Source organism: Geospiza fortis, unplaced genomic scaffold (assembly GCF_000277835.1).
Source record: "Geospiza fortis unplaced genomic scaffold, GeoFor_1.0 scaffold95, whole genome shotgun sequence".
In the NCBI taxonomy this organism is placed as follows: Eukaryota; Metazoa; Chordata; class Aves; order Passeriformes; family Thraupidae; genus Geospiza; species Geospiza fortis.
Genome location: NW_005054333.1, coordinates 1,018,472 through 1,037,057, shown reverse-complemented (window position 1 = coordinate 1,037,057; position 18,586 = coordinate 1,018,472). Strand labels below are relative to the sequence as shown.

The following is an 18,586-nucleotide window of genomic DNA, read 5'->3' as shown; positions in this document are numbered from 1 at the left end:
GATGGCTGTAATATTACAGTGTTGCAATATTTAGAAATATACCACAAAAAAGCATACCCACTTGTAAAAAATAAAAATTGGGATTTTTAAAAAGAAATTCAATTAAAGGTAATTGTCTGCTCTTGAGTATATAAAACAGTTCCAACTGAATAGTGGGCTTAGAGTTTTTTTGTAATTTGGATTAGCATTCTAATTACCACATACTAGCACATAAATGTATTTTTATTCTAGAGCATACTTTGAGTTATTAAGTCTGGCATTAAATTTTGTAACAAGATGTAATATATCTAATTCAAGAGGGCTTAGAGTATTCCTGTATTACTTATTAATATGTTAAGTGAATGTTTGGACAATTGATTTCAACTAGGTTTTGTGACTAAAACATGTGACAAAATACAATTTTCAAATTACATAGTCCATTTGTCATAACTACTGTTCTTTCTAATTTCTATAGGTGTTAACAAATTAAACAAAAAAAGCCACACTCACTAAATAACGAACAGTAACCATTTCAGAATCTAAAATAAATCATCAGCATTAGCAAATGTGTCCATTTAGCCACTAGTAAAGCATCCTTTGCTGTTCTGCCTTCCCGTTGCCTTCCTTTGCTTTTTATACCATCCTTCCTGCATTTCCAGCCAAACTCTGTATGTGTATATTTGCAGAGGACTTCCTACAGAGAGACCACAGTCTTGTACTGAAGCAACAATGAATAATAACGCACTGCTCAAGTATCACAAACCAACTCAGTCACAGGTGGACCCAAATGGTGACTGGCTGGTTCAATAAAATCAATATATTTAAGACACTAGTCCTGTAAATTCCTACCAAAACAACAGAAACATTCCCAGCCAATGGCTTAAATAATGTTCATGTAGCAAAATAAATAGAAAATATTACTCTGTGTAAGTTCTGAAAACAGAGGTGATGACAATGTATTTCACACCAGTTCAGCACAAAGATTTTTGTGTGGTTCATACAGTTTTGACAGTTTTTTCAATGTTAGACTGAAAAATGGTCTCTATGCCTGCACTGATGTTTTCTGAGTTACAAACAAGTCAGATAGACTAGGGAGAATGGGAAAAGTATGATCTCCATTTGAACATTTGGCCTAGTTGAAATCAAAAGATGGACTTACTGTGAATATGAAGAAAATTATCTCAGAAAATGAAAAAATATTAAGACATTAATAAGTTACCAGAGTAACTTGTAAAACAAAACAATATTATGTTAAGATTTTTATTACCATAACAAATGAAATAAAGGTTTTTTTTCTTGAAAAGTAAGAAAAAGTAACTTTTTGACATGAGCTATTAGTAAGCACAAACAGAATCTGCCTGTATTTTAGGAAAAGTGATGGCATCTTCATGTAGACAGCTCATTTTGAAGGATACCTACTAAACATTTCTGGAACCTACATGAGGACTGCATAAATCAATACCATCACAAATGCAGACCATCTGTCAGTTGTCTTGAACATCATTTACAACAAACAGTCTTCAATATATGAATAAAGTCTTAAATATATGAATAAAGTAAGGAAATAAAGGCATTTCCTTACTTGAACAAATGCCTCCATTCCCACATATGATGGAGGAAAGCAGGAATTCAGGATCATATGCTAGAAGAAGGTTCCTAACAACTAGAATAACTCCAATGTTTAAAGGACTAGGTATCAGGAAGCAAACACAGGTAATATCTGCCTTAAACCTCTAAAGGGAACTGTTTAAGGAAGCTACTTTTTCAAGGTAACAAAACAGCTACAATAGTACATACCTTTCAAAGAAGCATTTCTGCTTCCCATGCTCCACTAGTCACACAACCATGTTCTTCTTGGAAGACAGAGAACATGAAAACATCCCAATGGTTTGCCACTTGCTCTCAGTAAGCCTTACCTCACTCTTTTTTCAAAAGATATTAAACTAAAGGGCAGGAGGAGGAAAAGCGGATGGGAATAAAGAAAAGAAACTAGTCTGATTTTACTATTATCTGTTCTTCCTCCCTCAATACTGTCTCCATTAAAAAAAATTTACACAACTAAGAATACACATAGTAAACAAATTACCTTAATATTTCACCATTTTAGTAAATACATTTGATTAATTTCTCATCAAGATTCAATGGTATTTCAAAGATTTATGCTGAGGGATTCAAATCTGAATTCTTTTCACATAGTCTTTCTCTAAGTAAATAAATTTTAAATAGGACTTTAATTTCAAATAGCCATGTGCTGCTTTTTTGACACCTGTCCATCATAATACAGAATTAAAATCCAAAAATACTAACATTGACATCAAGATGCAATGAAAGTATTTTAAAAAGAACAATTCCTTTAAAAACAGAATATGTGGCACATTTAAAGTATGGAATTTGGTCACTGAAGAGAGTCCCACTTTTGCACTGCTTCTCAGGTACACATACACACAAAAGAGCATTCTAAGATGCCAGAAGCCAAGAAAGATATTCACTTGTACAGGTCTATTAAATCTGTGAATGCAAGAGCTGCTGCATTTCACAGTCTATTATTTATATGACAGAATGAAGATCTGAAAACATGAAATATAGCCTTAAATTATTCACTTATTCTTTTCACAAAAGGAGAAACCGTCAATCTAACACTAAAAGACTTCAAGCATATTTCTAAAGGTTTCATGAAAATTGCCTTATTTATCAAAACTTTATTCCCTCCGTTTGTTCATTAAATACTGTAGCTTTGCATTAAGGTCAAGCAGTGTCAACCAATTACTGTTGTTGGAAAAGTCCTACTTCCTTAATACTCAAAGAAACCATGGCATATAGTGAATTATTTTAATAGGCAAACTGAACACTGTTTATCCAAAGTATATTTCAACCATAAAAACATATTTTAAGGGTTTCTATCAACAATCAATTATAGTACTATTTATTATCACAGCAACATTAAGCATGATTCTTTGTCTGCTTAAATGCCAACTTTAAAAAATATACATCTATTTTAGCATATTCAGCAACATTCTGTTCTTAGCTCATAATAAAGGAAAGTAACAAAAATTAAGCGACCTATAAAGCAAACTGAAAGGTAAAACACTGAATTTTAAAGAGACAATAAAAATTGGTATAAACAATTCTTCTGTTCTCATTCTCTGTTGGTGGGCAAGAGGGCTCAGCTTATATGACAGACCTGAAAAAAAATCCACCCTGCTTTCACTGCTCCTAATTTTGTAGCTTTATATCAGGGTGAAATTCTCCATCTTGCAGTATATAAGAGTAAGTGGTCACACACAAATTTATTAAACACGAAGAAAAGGCCACTCATAGGCCATCCTACCTAATATCAAAGTCAAAGTCATTCAGGATAAAAGGATTTCCTTAATATGTTTTGATATAACAGCCAAGGACAAAGTCCCCCATGTCCTACCTCAATCTTCTACCTGACCCACTTTAATAGCCTGCAGTTCAAAAGGCTACAATGATGATTTTACTATGTAATCACTTCTAATTTTACATTTCAGATAAGCAAAATTTTGGATCTCATTTTTTTGGAACTGACCTGTTTATTGCCATTCCACCTAGTAGATAAGCTGTGGCAAAGGAACACAATATTCTGATGGTAACCTTTGAAATCTTACTACTATGAGCCTAACTGTGCCTTTCTGAAGTTACAAAACATGCAAAAGCAAAGAAAATTTCTTCTACATATCCTGTCAGCTTGTCTCACTGGAAAAAAAGTCATCATCCATGTCCTGTACTAGTGATCAATGAGACCTACAGTGATACAAGACACACATGCCATTGCTACGAACAAGGAGAGGAAATAAAGTAACAAAAGGAATTTAAAAAACAAACAAAAAACACTAACCTGAAAAGTCTTGCTGAAATTATAGAGAAAGACATAACATCTGTTGTCTCATTATCTCTAAAAGATCAGAATAAAGGAAATCAAAAGAAGTAGAGAAGAAAAAACCAATCAACCAAACTTAGAACAAGTCCTCTCCAGTCTTCCCTCAGGGGGCCTAAGTTACATCTTCAAGTTACAATCCACCAGTGAAACCTGAAAAGATTCTAGAACCTAATATTGCACAAACAAATTTCAAGAAGATAAAAGAACATAGAGAAAAAAAATAATTGATCCCTTCAAACTCATCTGAATGACTTCACTGCTAATTGGGTTCATGGATGGGAGGTATCAGTAGATGGGATACAAACTTCAGATTAGAGAGATTTTAAACATGTTCTGCATTGCTGTTGTCATATATAACAAAATACTGTCCAGACATAAACATTATAAGCTGGACACAAAAACTATTGAAATCAAGAGAGCAATTGTTCTAAAAAGAATATCTTTTAACAGCTCTCTCAAACCATATACATACATTACAAATGTTACTCAGAGACATTTGTTTTATCTGTTTCTATCTGGTATTTTGGTATTTTCATAACAGTCCTAGTGACTCCAAGTAGTATTTTTAAAATCAGCAGATAATAGAATGTTGGTAGAAAATAGCAGCACCTCAAAGGAAAGATTTCAAAACGCTTTTGAAAAATGGAAGATATAGTCTTAAATCAATAAAGACAAATCAAAAGTGCTACCTTTAGAAAAGGCACATCATAGATACGAACAAAAAATGGACCACCAGTAAACCATTACACAGGGTATCAATGAATAGAGAAGAATACAAATCAAAAGAGTAAATTTTGCTGGATCTTTGAAAAACACATCTCACCGAAATACACTGGCAAGCACACAAAGTGCATGTGGTTAGGTGTGTGCACAAGTGGTAGCACATGTGGCAGCACCTGCATTGAACAACTGAAAATTACTTCTTTCCATCTCTTTCTGTACTTCATACAGTTTTGGATATCATAATTCTTAGAAGATGTAGGCAAACTATGGAAGGTCAATGGGAGCATGACTTCAAGGACTGCTGGGGTATGACACAAACTGAAGCTTCTCAGGAAAGGTTTGATTGATGTGTACTTGATCCCGCTGCAGGACAGACTGAGAAGCGGCAATCTGCCACCTTCCAGGCAACACAATTCTTCAATGCCAGTCCATCTACCACAGCCAACTACAGTAAGAAACTGAAGAAAAAGGAGAAGTGTTTCTGCACATCTTCAACAGCATAAGTTCCCTCTGATTTACTTCTTACCTTCGGATTTCCATACACAAACCCATCACTTCCCTTGCTAACAGACAGGTGGACAGGAGATTATTACTCTGCATAGTTGTTTTTAAATTTCTTTGTCATGAGTCAATAGTAGATTGAGAATATCTGTGGGTAACTTTTCCTGTTTCATCATTCTTTGGCTAAAATTATGTAGCATTTCATGTAAAAGAAGCATCATTGATTATTTTTATTACGGCATTACATGTGTGTTCTTAAAGGGAGGATGAACACATGAAAACCTAACACACAAATTGTCACAGACACCTTCTATAAAAAATCCTTTCCTTAGGATTTTTCCTCCCGAGAAGCTGAGAGGCCTCAGGAACAAAATGTACACAATGGTTATCTGCTGCTGTGGAATGCAATGGGTGGATCTTTGATTGGCCCATGTTGTTTGTTTCTAATTAATGGCCAATCACAGTCAGCTGGCTTGGACAGAGAGTCTGAGCCACAAGCCTTTGTTATCATTCTTTCCAATTCTATTCTTAGCTAGCTTTCTGATGAAATCCTTTCTTCTATTCTTTTAGTATAGTTTTAATATAATATATATAATAAAATAATACATCAAGCCTTCTGAAACATGGAGTCAGATCCTGGTCTCTTCCCTCATCCTAGGACCCCTGTGAACACAGTCACACACAAATAGTAGAAAGAAATTATATCCTGAACTGCACAACATGAAAAAGTTTTTTTAGAAGACCTCCTTTCTTTGTCCTGGCTTCTTCAGTCACTTCATGGATAGCTCTTAATAATTCCTTAACTCCTCCGGTCCTGTAATAACACTCAAAAATGGTTTGAAAAATCAAAGTGGCATGCTAACCAATAGCTCTTCTGTGAATAAGAGAACAATCTTCAGCTTTGAGGGACATTTCATATGAGTATGACGGACCAGAAGAAACGTATCTTCTGTATGGATGAAAGACAGCAGAGAGAATAAGCTCTGCTTTTCTAGATCCATCGGCTCTACTGGATAACACTAGCCAGCAGTGGGAGATATGGAGGTGGGTTGTAAGATAAGGAACAGGCTAGAGGCAAGAGCTGTTATAATTATAGTGGGGAACACAGAATTTGTTAAAGGAAGTCTACTGTATAATTACATTTGAAAATTTAGCAAGATGCCCAGAGGCTGGCTTGCAGCTGTCAGGAACTGGTAACGCTGGAGTTCTGCTCAGGAGAAAACCACCACTGCACAGAAGCACACCTCCACCTCCCTCTAGCTGAGCAGACTTTGATAGGGCAAAAGAATGACTTCAGCTAAAATTAGTAAGATTACACAATACATGAGATTATATTTATTCTCAGTAAAAAGTGCTCAGAGATTGGGGATTATTTTAAAGGAAATTAAATGGTTTTGATAATACATCAAATATGTTTTTTGAATGAGTGTCAATGACAGTACTTTTTAAAATTGCATCTTTAATAACAGTTAAATTCTGATTTTTTAAATTATATTAATTCATAATCAAACTAACCTCATCTCTTTGCATACAAAGTCATAGTTTTTCTTTGGCCTATTTGGCCCAATAAAATGAAAACAAATGAGTGAAACACAGACAAAATGCAAGAATAAAACCAAACCTGTATACTTGTTTCTTCCTTGGACTTAGAGCTGAAGAGATGTTACTGCTGAGAAACAAGTAGCAAACTACAAACACACAAAGTGGTAATCTGTAGACAAAGTGATCAAGTATGAAACAACTAAGCCATTCCTAATAAAAATAAAGAAATAGGATTGAACAATTAAAAAGGCTCATTTTATATGAAATTATTGATTCTACATTAAAAAGAATATTCTGCTAATTCAGATATTAGCAAACGAAATGCTGTGCGTGCCAGAAAACATCACCAACTGCATTCCTGGTGTTTATGTAAAATACGTCTAGATAAAAATTGAGCAAGAACCATACTACAAAATAAATTTGACTATATAAAATTATGTTGTCATATTAACACCACAAGAAAATAAAAAGCTCTTGAAGACAGATCAGAGTCCACAAGCCTACACCACAAGTTTAAACTAAAATTTACAATAGAATTATTTCTAAATGCTGTAAAAACTGCTTCTTTTATTTGAGATCTAAGCCTTCGTAAGAAATTTAAGTATATTTGTCGAATTGGCATTATGGACTGTAAAGAGAGTAAACTGATGGTCATTTCAGCTTTATTAAACTTGCTACTGCTTCCAGACTGAAGAAAATGCATACATTCTCTAATCATGTCTAAGTGTTGAATTCTGAAGTGCAGACAGCTCATCAACTAGTCCATATTTGTTCCATTAGGCTAAAGATATCCTTTTTTGATGCCCCATTATTAAAATTGGTATAAATACTTCAGATGTCTTTGCTATAGAAAGGTAGAAATATTTTCTAAATATAGGCTTTGTTCACTTAGAAAAATGTTCTCAACATAAGACTGAACAAAATTTTTTTTTCAATGCATCAAGTCTGCCTTATGCTCAGTGTAACAGGACTGCAGCAGGACTGGGATTTGCTATCTACATTTTGTTTAAGGATAGAGGAGGAAAACAATCCAAGAAATCAGTTATTTTATACAAATTTTCTCCCCCCATTTTTTGTTTTTTACACTTTTCATTTTACAAAGGTGAACAACTGACAGATAATAATTTCAATAAAAAAGGGATTCCTATTGAACATACATACTTTCAGTTTTGTTTTGACTTTACAGAAAATTAACCTTTAAAATTTAACATATTCCTTTGCATTAATTTTAAAATTAAAATACAGTCACTTGAAAAATTCCAGTCTTGGAAAGGCATATAAATTAAACCTAAGTACTGGGTTTTTATTAATAAGAAACTAAACCTCATTTTGAAAGAAATTTCGGGAGTACAATATGGATTTCAGAGAGTGACCCACTTTTTATTTCAATTTTTTTTTTCAGGATGCTCTAATTACAAATATTCTGAGCCTTGGTCAATTCTGGTTGCACAGATATTACAAATATAAAAGAAAAATGTCAGGCTTCATATTGATTTCTCCTACCTCAAGCATAAGTTTCCTATGTTGACTTTTGTCATATTCATCTATATTACATTATATAATGCAGCTTTAAGGAATGCAATGATCCCTTCAGGAATGTACAGAGAAGAATTCATTCTTTCATCTAAAATATTACTGTAGAAGAACAAAAGCATTTTTGTGCAACAGTTACCCTTATGTATCAACAATTCCACAACAAAATATAAGAAAACAAACTACATTATATTGTTGATTGTTGCATGTTCTTGTTGTTCTGGACAAAAAATAAAAAAGCCTTTAAACTTCTGAATATTGATTTTGAAAGAAAAAGAGTATCTTAAATGGAATCCTGTACCTTCTAGCATGCAAGCACAAAATCCATAAATCTAAGGGACACTTTTACCTTTTTTAACAGGAAAAAAGCAGCCAAACATAAAAACAAAACATAAGAATGAAAAGTCAGCGCGATCTTCTTTGCTGACACATAATGCAAAATGAACACAGCTCAAACTTGTAGAAAATACACATTTTTCAAGATATGAACCCTTTCAGCACAAAGCTTTTCACAGAAGTAAAATTTTCCAGTACAACTGAAAAGTGCTAGTTCCCCAGTCTCTGGCTGTGCTTTCACAGGTAGCTCTACTTCTTCTGCAACATGAGGTTCCCATCATCACAAGCATGGTGTGAATTCCACAGGCCTTTAATTCACAGGGATGTACAGTGCTACACCTTCAACCAAAAGGCAGCTTGCTGTATCTGTGCTAAAACATTTTTGGACTCCTCTCCTATCTGTATATACATGTAAGAGATTATCCTGTCCTGTAGATCATAACTCTTTTGAGAAAGACCACTGTCCAGTTTTATGTTTTAGCTAAAGAGATGTGATTTCTGATGCTCTTATCACTAGATGTATCCATAACATACAGTAATTTGCGTTTTCAGCCTTTCTTATTTGAACTTACCTATGTATCTGCCCACTGAAACAGACAGTTTTCAAAAAAAGTTGCACAGCATAACTTATTCCAGTTTTAAAATGTATGACCATTTGTATGAGATTCAGGTTATCCATGCATACAAAGGCAGACTTTTAACATAATGTTATTTAAAATGGGAATAAAATAGCCTATTCTTTGTAAACTTGCTTTCAAGTATTTTAAATAGTTTGCCTCTATTCTTCTACTAATAAAACAGGGGATGTCAAAGAGCATATAAAATTTTCTAAATTAAGGAAAGAAAACCTAGAATGCACATTATATGTAAGTGGTAATAGGCAGAGACAACTTCACTAGGCTGTGACATATGACATCTGGTAGACTATTATCATAATAAATGGGAAAAGTGGGTGAGATTCTGTCAACAGCAAGGTAAGAAGAAATGCATCTTCATCAGAATGACAAACATATCTGCCTTTAACAAACACAGGTCAAACCAAAATCCAGGTATCTATGAATGAAATATTTTCACTTTATTTAACCCCTTTTCTTTTGGATTTTAACAATTTAATTGAAGCACATCTACATTTATCCGAGATATTTATTTATGCAATTTAATTTCATTTTAGTGAGGCTAAATTAAACTTACTAATAACCGATGGCTAAAAACTCACAAGAAACAGCCTATTATTTTTCACACTTTTATAAATAATTTTAACTAGGCCAAATAGTAATTTAATGATTCTCAAACAACAATATAAATACACTGTACATCAATCTGCAATTCCTTTTGGTACAACCATCACATAGATGTTAAATTAGCGTAATCTCTCCAGCTGACCAGCTGAATGGCAACACCACTAATCCGGGGATCATACTAGGTATTTGACAGTATGTGGGACCTACAAAAACAAATTTTCATATAAGAGAAAGAATAGGGACATAGTGACTTAGTGAAAGTAGGTCATCTTCCCACAAACCATGTTTTTTATGGTCCATTTTTCTCCACGCTTTATTCAATTTCATGTCATCGATGAGAATAAATGAAAAGAACCATCATAAAATTCTTATTCCATGGAGACTGAAAATTGTCATTGGGTGCTTTAAAAAAACCTTAGAATATTGCCTTTTTATTTGTGACTAAAAGCAAGACCTAATTTGTACTTAGTCCTTTCAAAACTAGATATATACCTGCAAAGTAAAATTTCCCAGATTACAACAATTTTCTGCACATAAAAAAGTAACAGAGGTTTGAAACTCACCAAGTGAACAGACAAGTCACAAAGCAATGATGGGATTTTGTAAGCATCATGGATGGAATAATCTGGTTAAGTAAATGAAAGAGAGGGGTTTTTTTGGTTTTTTTTTCACTTGTTTTTGATATGAAAAAAACTTGAAAAAGCAAATTCCCAAGAAGTACTGAAATATAAAATATTAGAAGAAAGATGGTGGAAGAAAAGGCAGAATATTATTACTGCATTCCTAGATACCCATTTCCTTGATATCGTGTTAGTTTTGGGATCTTTCCAACATCGTGCTGGAAAAGACAGTCTGAACAATGGTATTTACTCTTCAACTATTCTCAAGAAATTAATGAGTGATTTGGTCATATATTTTCAGACTTCAGTACAAGCTGGTGGCATTAAGATACCAGAGAGATGGATTTGGCAACTGTGTCTCTATCTCATGTGTACTCTCACTTCATAACTATTGTCTCTTGTAACACATAAATGAGGATGCTTGAAATGTAAGGAAAGAAACCACAAAAATGTTGCCATTTCTGTACACTCTAATAAATGCATGACACTTTAATGCTGATTTAAGTCTTTCTGACAGGAGACAGATATCCCATTCTGGCCCAGTACCTGCCTTCCTCCAGAAGAAAGGCTTCTACCATGAAGTAAATTGTGTGCAACCTCTTCTGTTCACTGACAAAGAACTCGGAAACACAAACCTGTCTAAACTTCTTCAAGCATAAAAGATGGAGCATGAAGAAAGATGGAGCAAGGCAGCTAATATGTCCAAAGGAAGATATGTTAGGGAAGTGATTTCCTTTTACACCAGTTGAATGGCTAACCCATTTTGTGGGGTTGAAATTCTGTTATCATAGCAATTTAATTGTTTTTAAATCAAATACCAGAAGTATCTGGAATATAAAATAAATAACTTCTGTTTTTTCTTCAACACAAATCCAAATAAATGCATAGAGACTTGCACAAGAACTTAATGGAGGAGGATGGGGACAACTAACACTGCATGAAGCTGGAGTAGGGATGATGTCAGTGAACTAGGGCTCAGATTCCACTCCTCATGGTAGACTGTGACACCCATTCTCCAAAAAGCTGGGCAAGTCAGTCTGCTGGAAGTGGAGAGAATGGCACTTGTACATAGGAAGTTCTACTTTGGTTTCTGTTGTGTGGCATAGTTGTAATAGGAAAAGCAGATTATAAAGGGACTTGACATATTGCTCTACCTATTTAGTGGACTGAACTTGGCTAAGTGCACATGGCTCTTCCACTCAGCAATGAAAGAAGAAAAAAAGTGAATAAACAAAATTCAGTAACACTGGTAGTCGGCTGAACAATTTCTGGTCATAATCCTGTGGTTTTACATTTTGTTCATGCCCAAAACTGAAATAAGAGTATCTACTGAACATTACCATCAACATACACAGCTACCCAACACTTCATAACTTCATTAGAGACTCCTCATAACCAGTTAGAGACTATCTCACAAATCATGTCTTAACTGAAAAACTGCATCGATTTGCTTCCCTAATCTGACCATCTTCAGTAACAGAACTGGTATTCAAAACAGCAGCTATACTGAGCTCAAGAAGATTTTATAATAAAAACTATAATTAAATAAACCAGAATTCAGAAAAGTGAGAAATAAGAAAAGTCACAATCACTAACTGTTAGAGATACAAGAGAAACTAAAGTAAAATACAGAATTATATTGATGTGATATGGTGTATTTCAATATATTTCATGTATTCTTTTTGATTTTATAATCCAAATACCAGAACAGGTATCTCAAACTCTATCCACAGAATTTATCCAGAATTACTAAAACATTACTGTTTGATAAATAAAAATATAATCCAATAATTTATGCTAGAAAGCATCAATTCAAGTTAATCTACTTTTAGTGAAAAAAGCCCATAAACAAAAAAAACAACAGGAGACCGCATTTGCCTTATTTGTTGATTCCTTAGTGTAAGCTTACAATTGATAAGGTAAACTTGAAGAACCTGGAAATTCAATCACAGCAATCTAAATGATCAGTTAATAGCCAAAAAAATAATAGATCTAGTGCAGATTTTACTCTATGGCATAAAGTTGTTGACAATACATTTCTCAATAAAGAAAAATTGAATTATAGCCTTAGGGTGGTTTAATTTGGTACAAATTTTGAATAATGTTATATACATTTCCAAAGCAGATGCTAAGAGACTCTACAAGGACACTCAGCTCAATCAGAAGCCAGATTAAAGTTCCATCTGGAATGAAACAGTTCCACAGCTCTATTACAATTAGCAGAGTCACCAATGTCAGACTCAAAAGTTGGGCAATGTGAAACACTTTCTCTTCGAAATACAGCTATTAGTCCAGAAAACAAGCAAGTGCTTCACACATCTTTAAAACATACTTTTTAAGTACTCACAAACTTGTATTTTTGTAGTCAGGATGAAAACTCTCATTCTTATTATTATGGTAATATGAATCACAAAGACTATCCAGTCACAATGATTTCCTATCACCTCTCCCATTGCATGAATGTAGCATTAGAAGTCACAAATGTTCAAGTAGCTGCAATACTCAAAATATCAGCAGGCTGAGAATAGCACAGAGCAAAATTCAGATTGATCTCAATTTGCCCTAATCTTCGCATTCCCAATATCCAGAGTTCTTGTTATGAAATAAAGCATCTTCCCAACACAGCATGCTGAAGAACTGCACTGAAGTGACCCATCCTTAGTCAAAATAAGAACAGAATTACCTGTGAGACTTAATGGCTAAAAGTGAAAGCCTGATTCTTCAGACAAATATTCAGTGTAATGGGGTTTTCCTAGATTTAAGCAAAAACCAAACTTCAACCCAAATTTACAAAAAAAAGCATCCTTTCAAAGCATCATTCAGTAAATGGTAGCTGATACAAAGACAGTAAAAAACATGTTAAAGATAGAAAAAAAATATGCCACATGCCTTAAATTTACTATTTTACCATTTAAATAAATAATGCACCACACAAATAAGCAAGAAGTTGGAAATCAAATGCCCACATGTCGCATCTCTTTCCCCCCAAATAAATTCACAGTGGATACAGAGCAATACAGACTCATAAAAAATCACATCTCATTACACACATTTTCATCAAGAACATCTTGGTTAAAGAGCATATTTCTGTTTTTCCAGTTCCCAGTTACATTAATCAGCCTGATTTCTACCATCAAACAGTAAGCTGCTAAGTCTGAAAATATCGACAATGACAATATCCAGGTAAGAGCAAAGTTGAGAAATAACTGCAGCCACTGTTCAGTTAGCAGCCTATACTGTTCTGCAGTGAAGTAAATTCCAGCTTCCAAAGAGAACAGCAAGAGTCACAATTTTATATTTAGTACCTTTAATTAGTGTTTAAATACTATCCAATAATGTCCACATCTGAAATTTAATCTTCTTAATCTTTAGAGAGAAAAATTAACAATCTGGAGCAACAATACAACTTTGTCCTTAGTCTGACTCTGTTGTTATTTCTGCAAACAGCACACAAGAGAACTATTGCCAACACCATGCAGCAGGATGGAGGCATTTAAGAGGCATTTAGAAACAGGAAAGACTAGCTGAAATTTAAGTATAGAAGCAAAATACCACAATTAAGATCAATGCAACCTGATCAGCGCCATTGACAGAACATTGGCTTTTTAAGGCAGTGGTCAACAAGAGTGTCCAAGGCTGCTGGCTACACCAGAAAGGGCCAAGGGTACCCACAAACTCCAGCAGTGATGAAACCACAGTGAAACGACCACTGCATTTCAGCTCCACACATGAACATAGTGGGCCATCACAACAGCCAGCTTCCCTCTTAGTTAACAGGTTTCCTGAAAGATTAACAAATTAAATAGCACCCAAAAGTTAATTGACAGAAAGTAAAGGATTATAACTAAAACATATGTCTCAAATCCCTGGCTGGGGGCACACCACAAGCCTAGGGATTCCTTCCAACAGCATAGGTCCTGGTCACCAGATAACTAGAGTGACACAGTGTAAAGCACAGGTCTCAAAAGGTTACTCTAAGAATCATCCTTCTCAATGTTGAGCACATAAAAGCCTAACTGACACCAGCCACATATATAAGGTTTTTGCAACAATAAGGAACTATTTTGCTCATTCTCACAAGTAGTAATCACCTATGTTTTCAATCTTCAGCATGTTTTTTTATGAAGGTCTGTCTGGGCTGCAGTGTAAAGATTTCCAAATAGAATTCATCATCTGTGACTCTCATGGCAGAGTCATGAACTTCCATATCTCTGGACATAAACAGTGCAGTAACGGAAGAATCTTTCCTTCCTCTTTCAAACACAATCTAACAGTGAGCAATCTAACAGTGAGCAAACACAACCAGAAGAAGTTTACTTCCCTGTATCACACAACCTGTCCCCAAGCAAGTCATGAAATTACTTGACAAAGGCCAAATACAAGCATATTTAACTTCAGACCAAGTAAGGGACCGAAAGCACTTAGCAGCATCTCTGAATTATCTCTTTGTAAAAAGCAAAAACACTTCCACTCTTCTGTGTATCTCAACAGCTATGGACCTATGATGAACTCTCACCTTTAAAAGATGTGACACAAGTCCTGGTTACTGAAGTACAGTGATCTGCATAATTCTAGCAGAAAACTCTGAATTATTCCCACCAGTTCCTTGCCTGTGAAATTTCTGAAGTATCATTTCTTTTTCTACGCCTTCTCGAGAGCTACATGCAGCTGTTGAGACTTGCTAAGTGACACAGGCATAGGATTAGCGGGGTTCCAATGCACCACTCTAAATGCCTATTCTACCACAACCTTAAAGTAGCTGGACAAAACCACCTCATGGACAAACATCTGGCTAATGTAATCCAGTGAAGAGATGGATAAGAGATGGTCAAAAAAACTCAACAACTGAAAACATCATTTAAATAATGTTCACAGTTCACCAATCTACTCTGTAGCTTAGCAACACTTACATTCTTTGTTGATGCTAACCTGGTATTTGGCAGCATCTGCAGAAAAAACACTTATCACCACTTCTGTTAGCTGGAAAACTCTACTCCATTCTAGCAATGACTAAAAGTTACTCAATTATTCATATCTTCATCATCTCTCAGCTGCAGCATATTTCAGGATCAAGGCATAAAATTCTGGGTTTGAGCTCTCTCTTCTGTGTACTTGCTTGACTTTGGTTAAATAACTACCCAGAGTTCCATGGGGAAGAAAATTTGCTATGATCAGAAAGACAAAACTCTTCCACATGAAGGACGAAACTTTCTTGGAGGTTGGTCCAGGAACTCAAAATAAACATTCCTACCAGGGAGCAACCACCATAATCAACTGTAAGCCCAAAGTCCTTTTCTTGTTCATGCTCTCCTACATATCAAAACTTTTTAAAACCCTTAGCACAAAATAAGATTCTCTTTTGTTAATACTTATTTCCTTGAATTAGACTGATAGAACACAGCACAGCAGAAGCATCACCAAACACTACAATGGGTGATGAGATCACTGGACTTCAGCAGAGAGGCAAGATGCCCCCTAGTCCACCTCAGTACTAGATGTGTCTGCCAACAGCCTCCACGCTCCTACTGCCTTCCCTGCTGTTACTAACAGAGCTTTACCCCTCTTTTTATAACATGTACTTCTCACTGTTGTTCCAGAGGAAGCAAACACTAAAAAGCTGACAATCATCTTCACACATGAACAACTGCTCATTGGCAAATACCTTTACTGTGCTTTCTGGATACCTGCTTTAAATGACAGAGATGATGGACTTGAAAACTGGTCTAATGTAGAAGATAAAAAGGTTGTATCTTTTTTTTTTTCCTCAGTTCTATTTTCTGTGTTCCATAGCTTGTTAGCCAAAATTGCTTTGAACAGCTGATTGCACTGTATACACTGCAGTCTTTCTAAATCTTAAGGCAGAAACATAACAAAGAATTTCAGTACATTAGGTATGTATGAACTCCCATGCTTGAATCAAGGCTAGCAATCTTTGGAATTTTTTTTCCAGATATACTTCTCTCACAACTCTTAAAATAGTTTCCAGTAAATACCCTGTAAAGGATGTGAGGCTTAGTAGCTCTATAGTTTATCACTATTTTCAACAGCAAAGAAAAAAAGGATTGAATATTGGGGAATACTTCCTAAACTAATTTTATTAGAGAAGGAAGTGCACTACCCTAAATATTTACAGAAGTGATACAATTGTCATTAAATCAGTATTTTAATCACTTTATGCAGTTTGATTCAACAAATCAACATTTTCACCAGCAATTTGGAATTGACAGTCATCATTTTTTAAGGAAAACAGGGATACTGTTCTTTACTTTACACTGCCTTTAGTTTGCGGATTACCTTAACGACATTATTGTATTGTGCAGTACACAAAGACAGATTACTAATTATTTGTTGGAAGAAAGCTCTTTTATGTATTTTTTTTTTTTGTACAAGCATGTTAGATGATTAAAGAGCAATCCTAAGGAGACAGAATAATAGAATCATAGAAGTGTTTAGGTTAGAAAATACCTTCAAGATCATCAAGGCCATTCCCTCTTGTCCTAGTGCTTGTTCCCTTGGAGAAGTGAGAGACCTCCACCTGGATACAACCATCCTTTCAGGTAGTTGTAGAGAGCAATAAACTCACATGGCCTTTTCTCAAGACTAAATAACCCCAGCTCCTTCTACTGCACATCAGATTTGTGCTCCAGACCTACTTCATTGCCCTGCTCTAGCACACAGACATGTTCCAGCACCTCAGTGTCTTTCTTGCACTCATGGGGCCAGAACTGGACACAGGACTCAAGATGTGCCCTCATCAGTGCCCAGTAAAGGGGAGCAATCACTGCCCTTGTCCTGCTGGCCACACTACTGCTGATAGAGGCCAGGATGCCAGCGGCCTTTTTGGCCACCTGGGCACACGCTGGCTCATGTTCAGCTGCTGTAAACCAGCATTCCCAGGTCCTTTTCTACTGGGCAGCTTTCCAGCAGCTCTGCCTCAGCCTGTAGCACTGCCTGGGGATGATGTGACTCAAGGACACGACTCAGCACTTGGCCTTGTTGAACCTCAGACCACTGGCCTTGGCCCATCAATCCAGCCTGTCCAGATGTCCCTGCAGAGGCTTCCTACCCTCCAGCATTCTTCCCCAGCTTGGTGTCATCTGCAAAATGACTGCAGGCGCACTTGATCATGTTATCCAGATCACTGATGAAGATATTTAATAGGGATGGTCTCAGCCCTGAGCCCTGGAGAACATCACTTGTTACTGGTTGCCAGCTGGATGTAACTCTATTCACCACCACTCTCTGGGCCCGCCCATCCATCCATCCATCCATCCATCCATCCATCCATCCATCCACCCATCCATCCATCCACTCATCCAAGCTATGAGCAGCCAGTTTCTCCAGGAGAACACTATGTGAAACAGTGGCAAAGCCATGACTCATGTCCAGGTAAACAACATTCACAGCCTTTCGCTCATGCAGTGGTGATCCATGGATCACCATGTCACAGGACATCAGGTTAGATAAACAGGAACCTGCCTTTCACAAACCCCTGCTGGCTGGGCCTCATCATGCAGTTGTCCCATACATGCCAGGCACTTAGGATGATCTGTTCCATGATCTTCCCCAGCACTGAGGTCAAGGCTTTAGTTCCCCAGATCATCCTTTTGACCCTTCTTGTAGACCGGCTTCACTTTGTCAGCTTGCAAAGTTGTAGTCAACTGGGACATTTGTAGTTACATTTTTGTAAATGTAACTACTTTAAAAATGCAGAAATGTACTAGTGTTTAGCAATAAATAAATACAAAACTACTACAGTAAAAACATATTTTTTGAAAACCAAATTTACTACAGACACAACCTTTCCTTGGGAACATTAAGAAAGTAAAAAATTGATGATTAATATCCATGTAAGTCCTTATGTTCAAATCATGAATAAATGGCTGATTCAAGCTGCAGGAATAACTCCACTGATTTTTCTGTTACTATCAGATATACTATGCTTACAGAAATATTCCCAAATTATAACACGATTATAATTATATAAATCAACTCCTACAGCCTGCATTTTTATACTGTCATCATTGGCTGCAAATAACAGACACTGATACAATAAAATAACCTTCCAGGAAAAAGCAAAAAATCCTGCCCCCACAGACAGCAAGTATCCCTTGACAGAGCTTTGTATGTTTTTCTGGCACCTAGATTCTACTAAATTTGAACCAATGTGTTCATGGAGATTCCCTAAAGTTCACAGATCTAGAGCTGAA

General features: G+C 35.6%; 1 protein-coding gene across 3 annotated transcripts in view; it reads right to left on the bottom strand.

Moving 5' to 3' along the window:
- TBC1D5 (TBC1 domain family member 5) overlaps positions 1-18,586 on the bottom strand; it is a 286,443-nt gene that overhangs the window by 248,948 nt on the left and 18,909 nt on the right. Inside the window, exon 1 of one of the 3 annotated variants that reach the window (XM_031057619.1) lies at positions 10,320-10,354. The exons of the other annotated variants lie outside the window; for them this stretch is intronic. The gene's annotated coding sequence lies outside the window, so the exon portion shown is untranslated. Of the gene's footprint in view, positions 1-10,319; positions 10,355-18,586 lie in introns of those variants that run through there. 3 annotated transcript variants of the gene reach the window in all.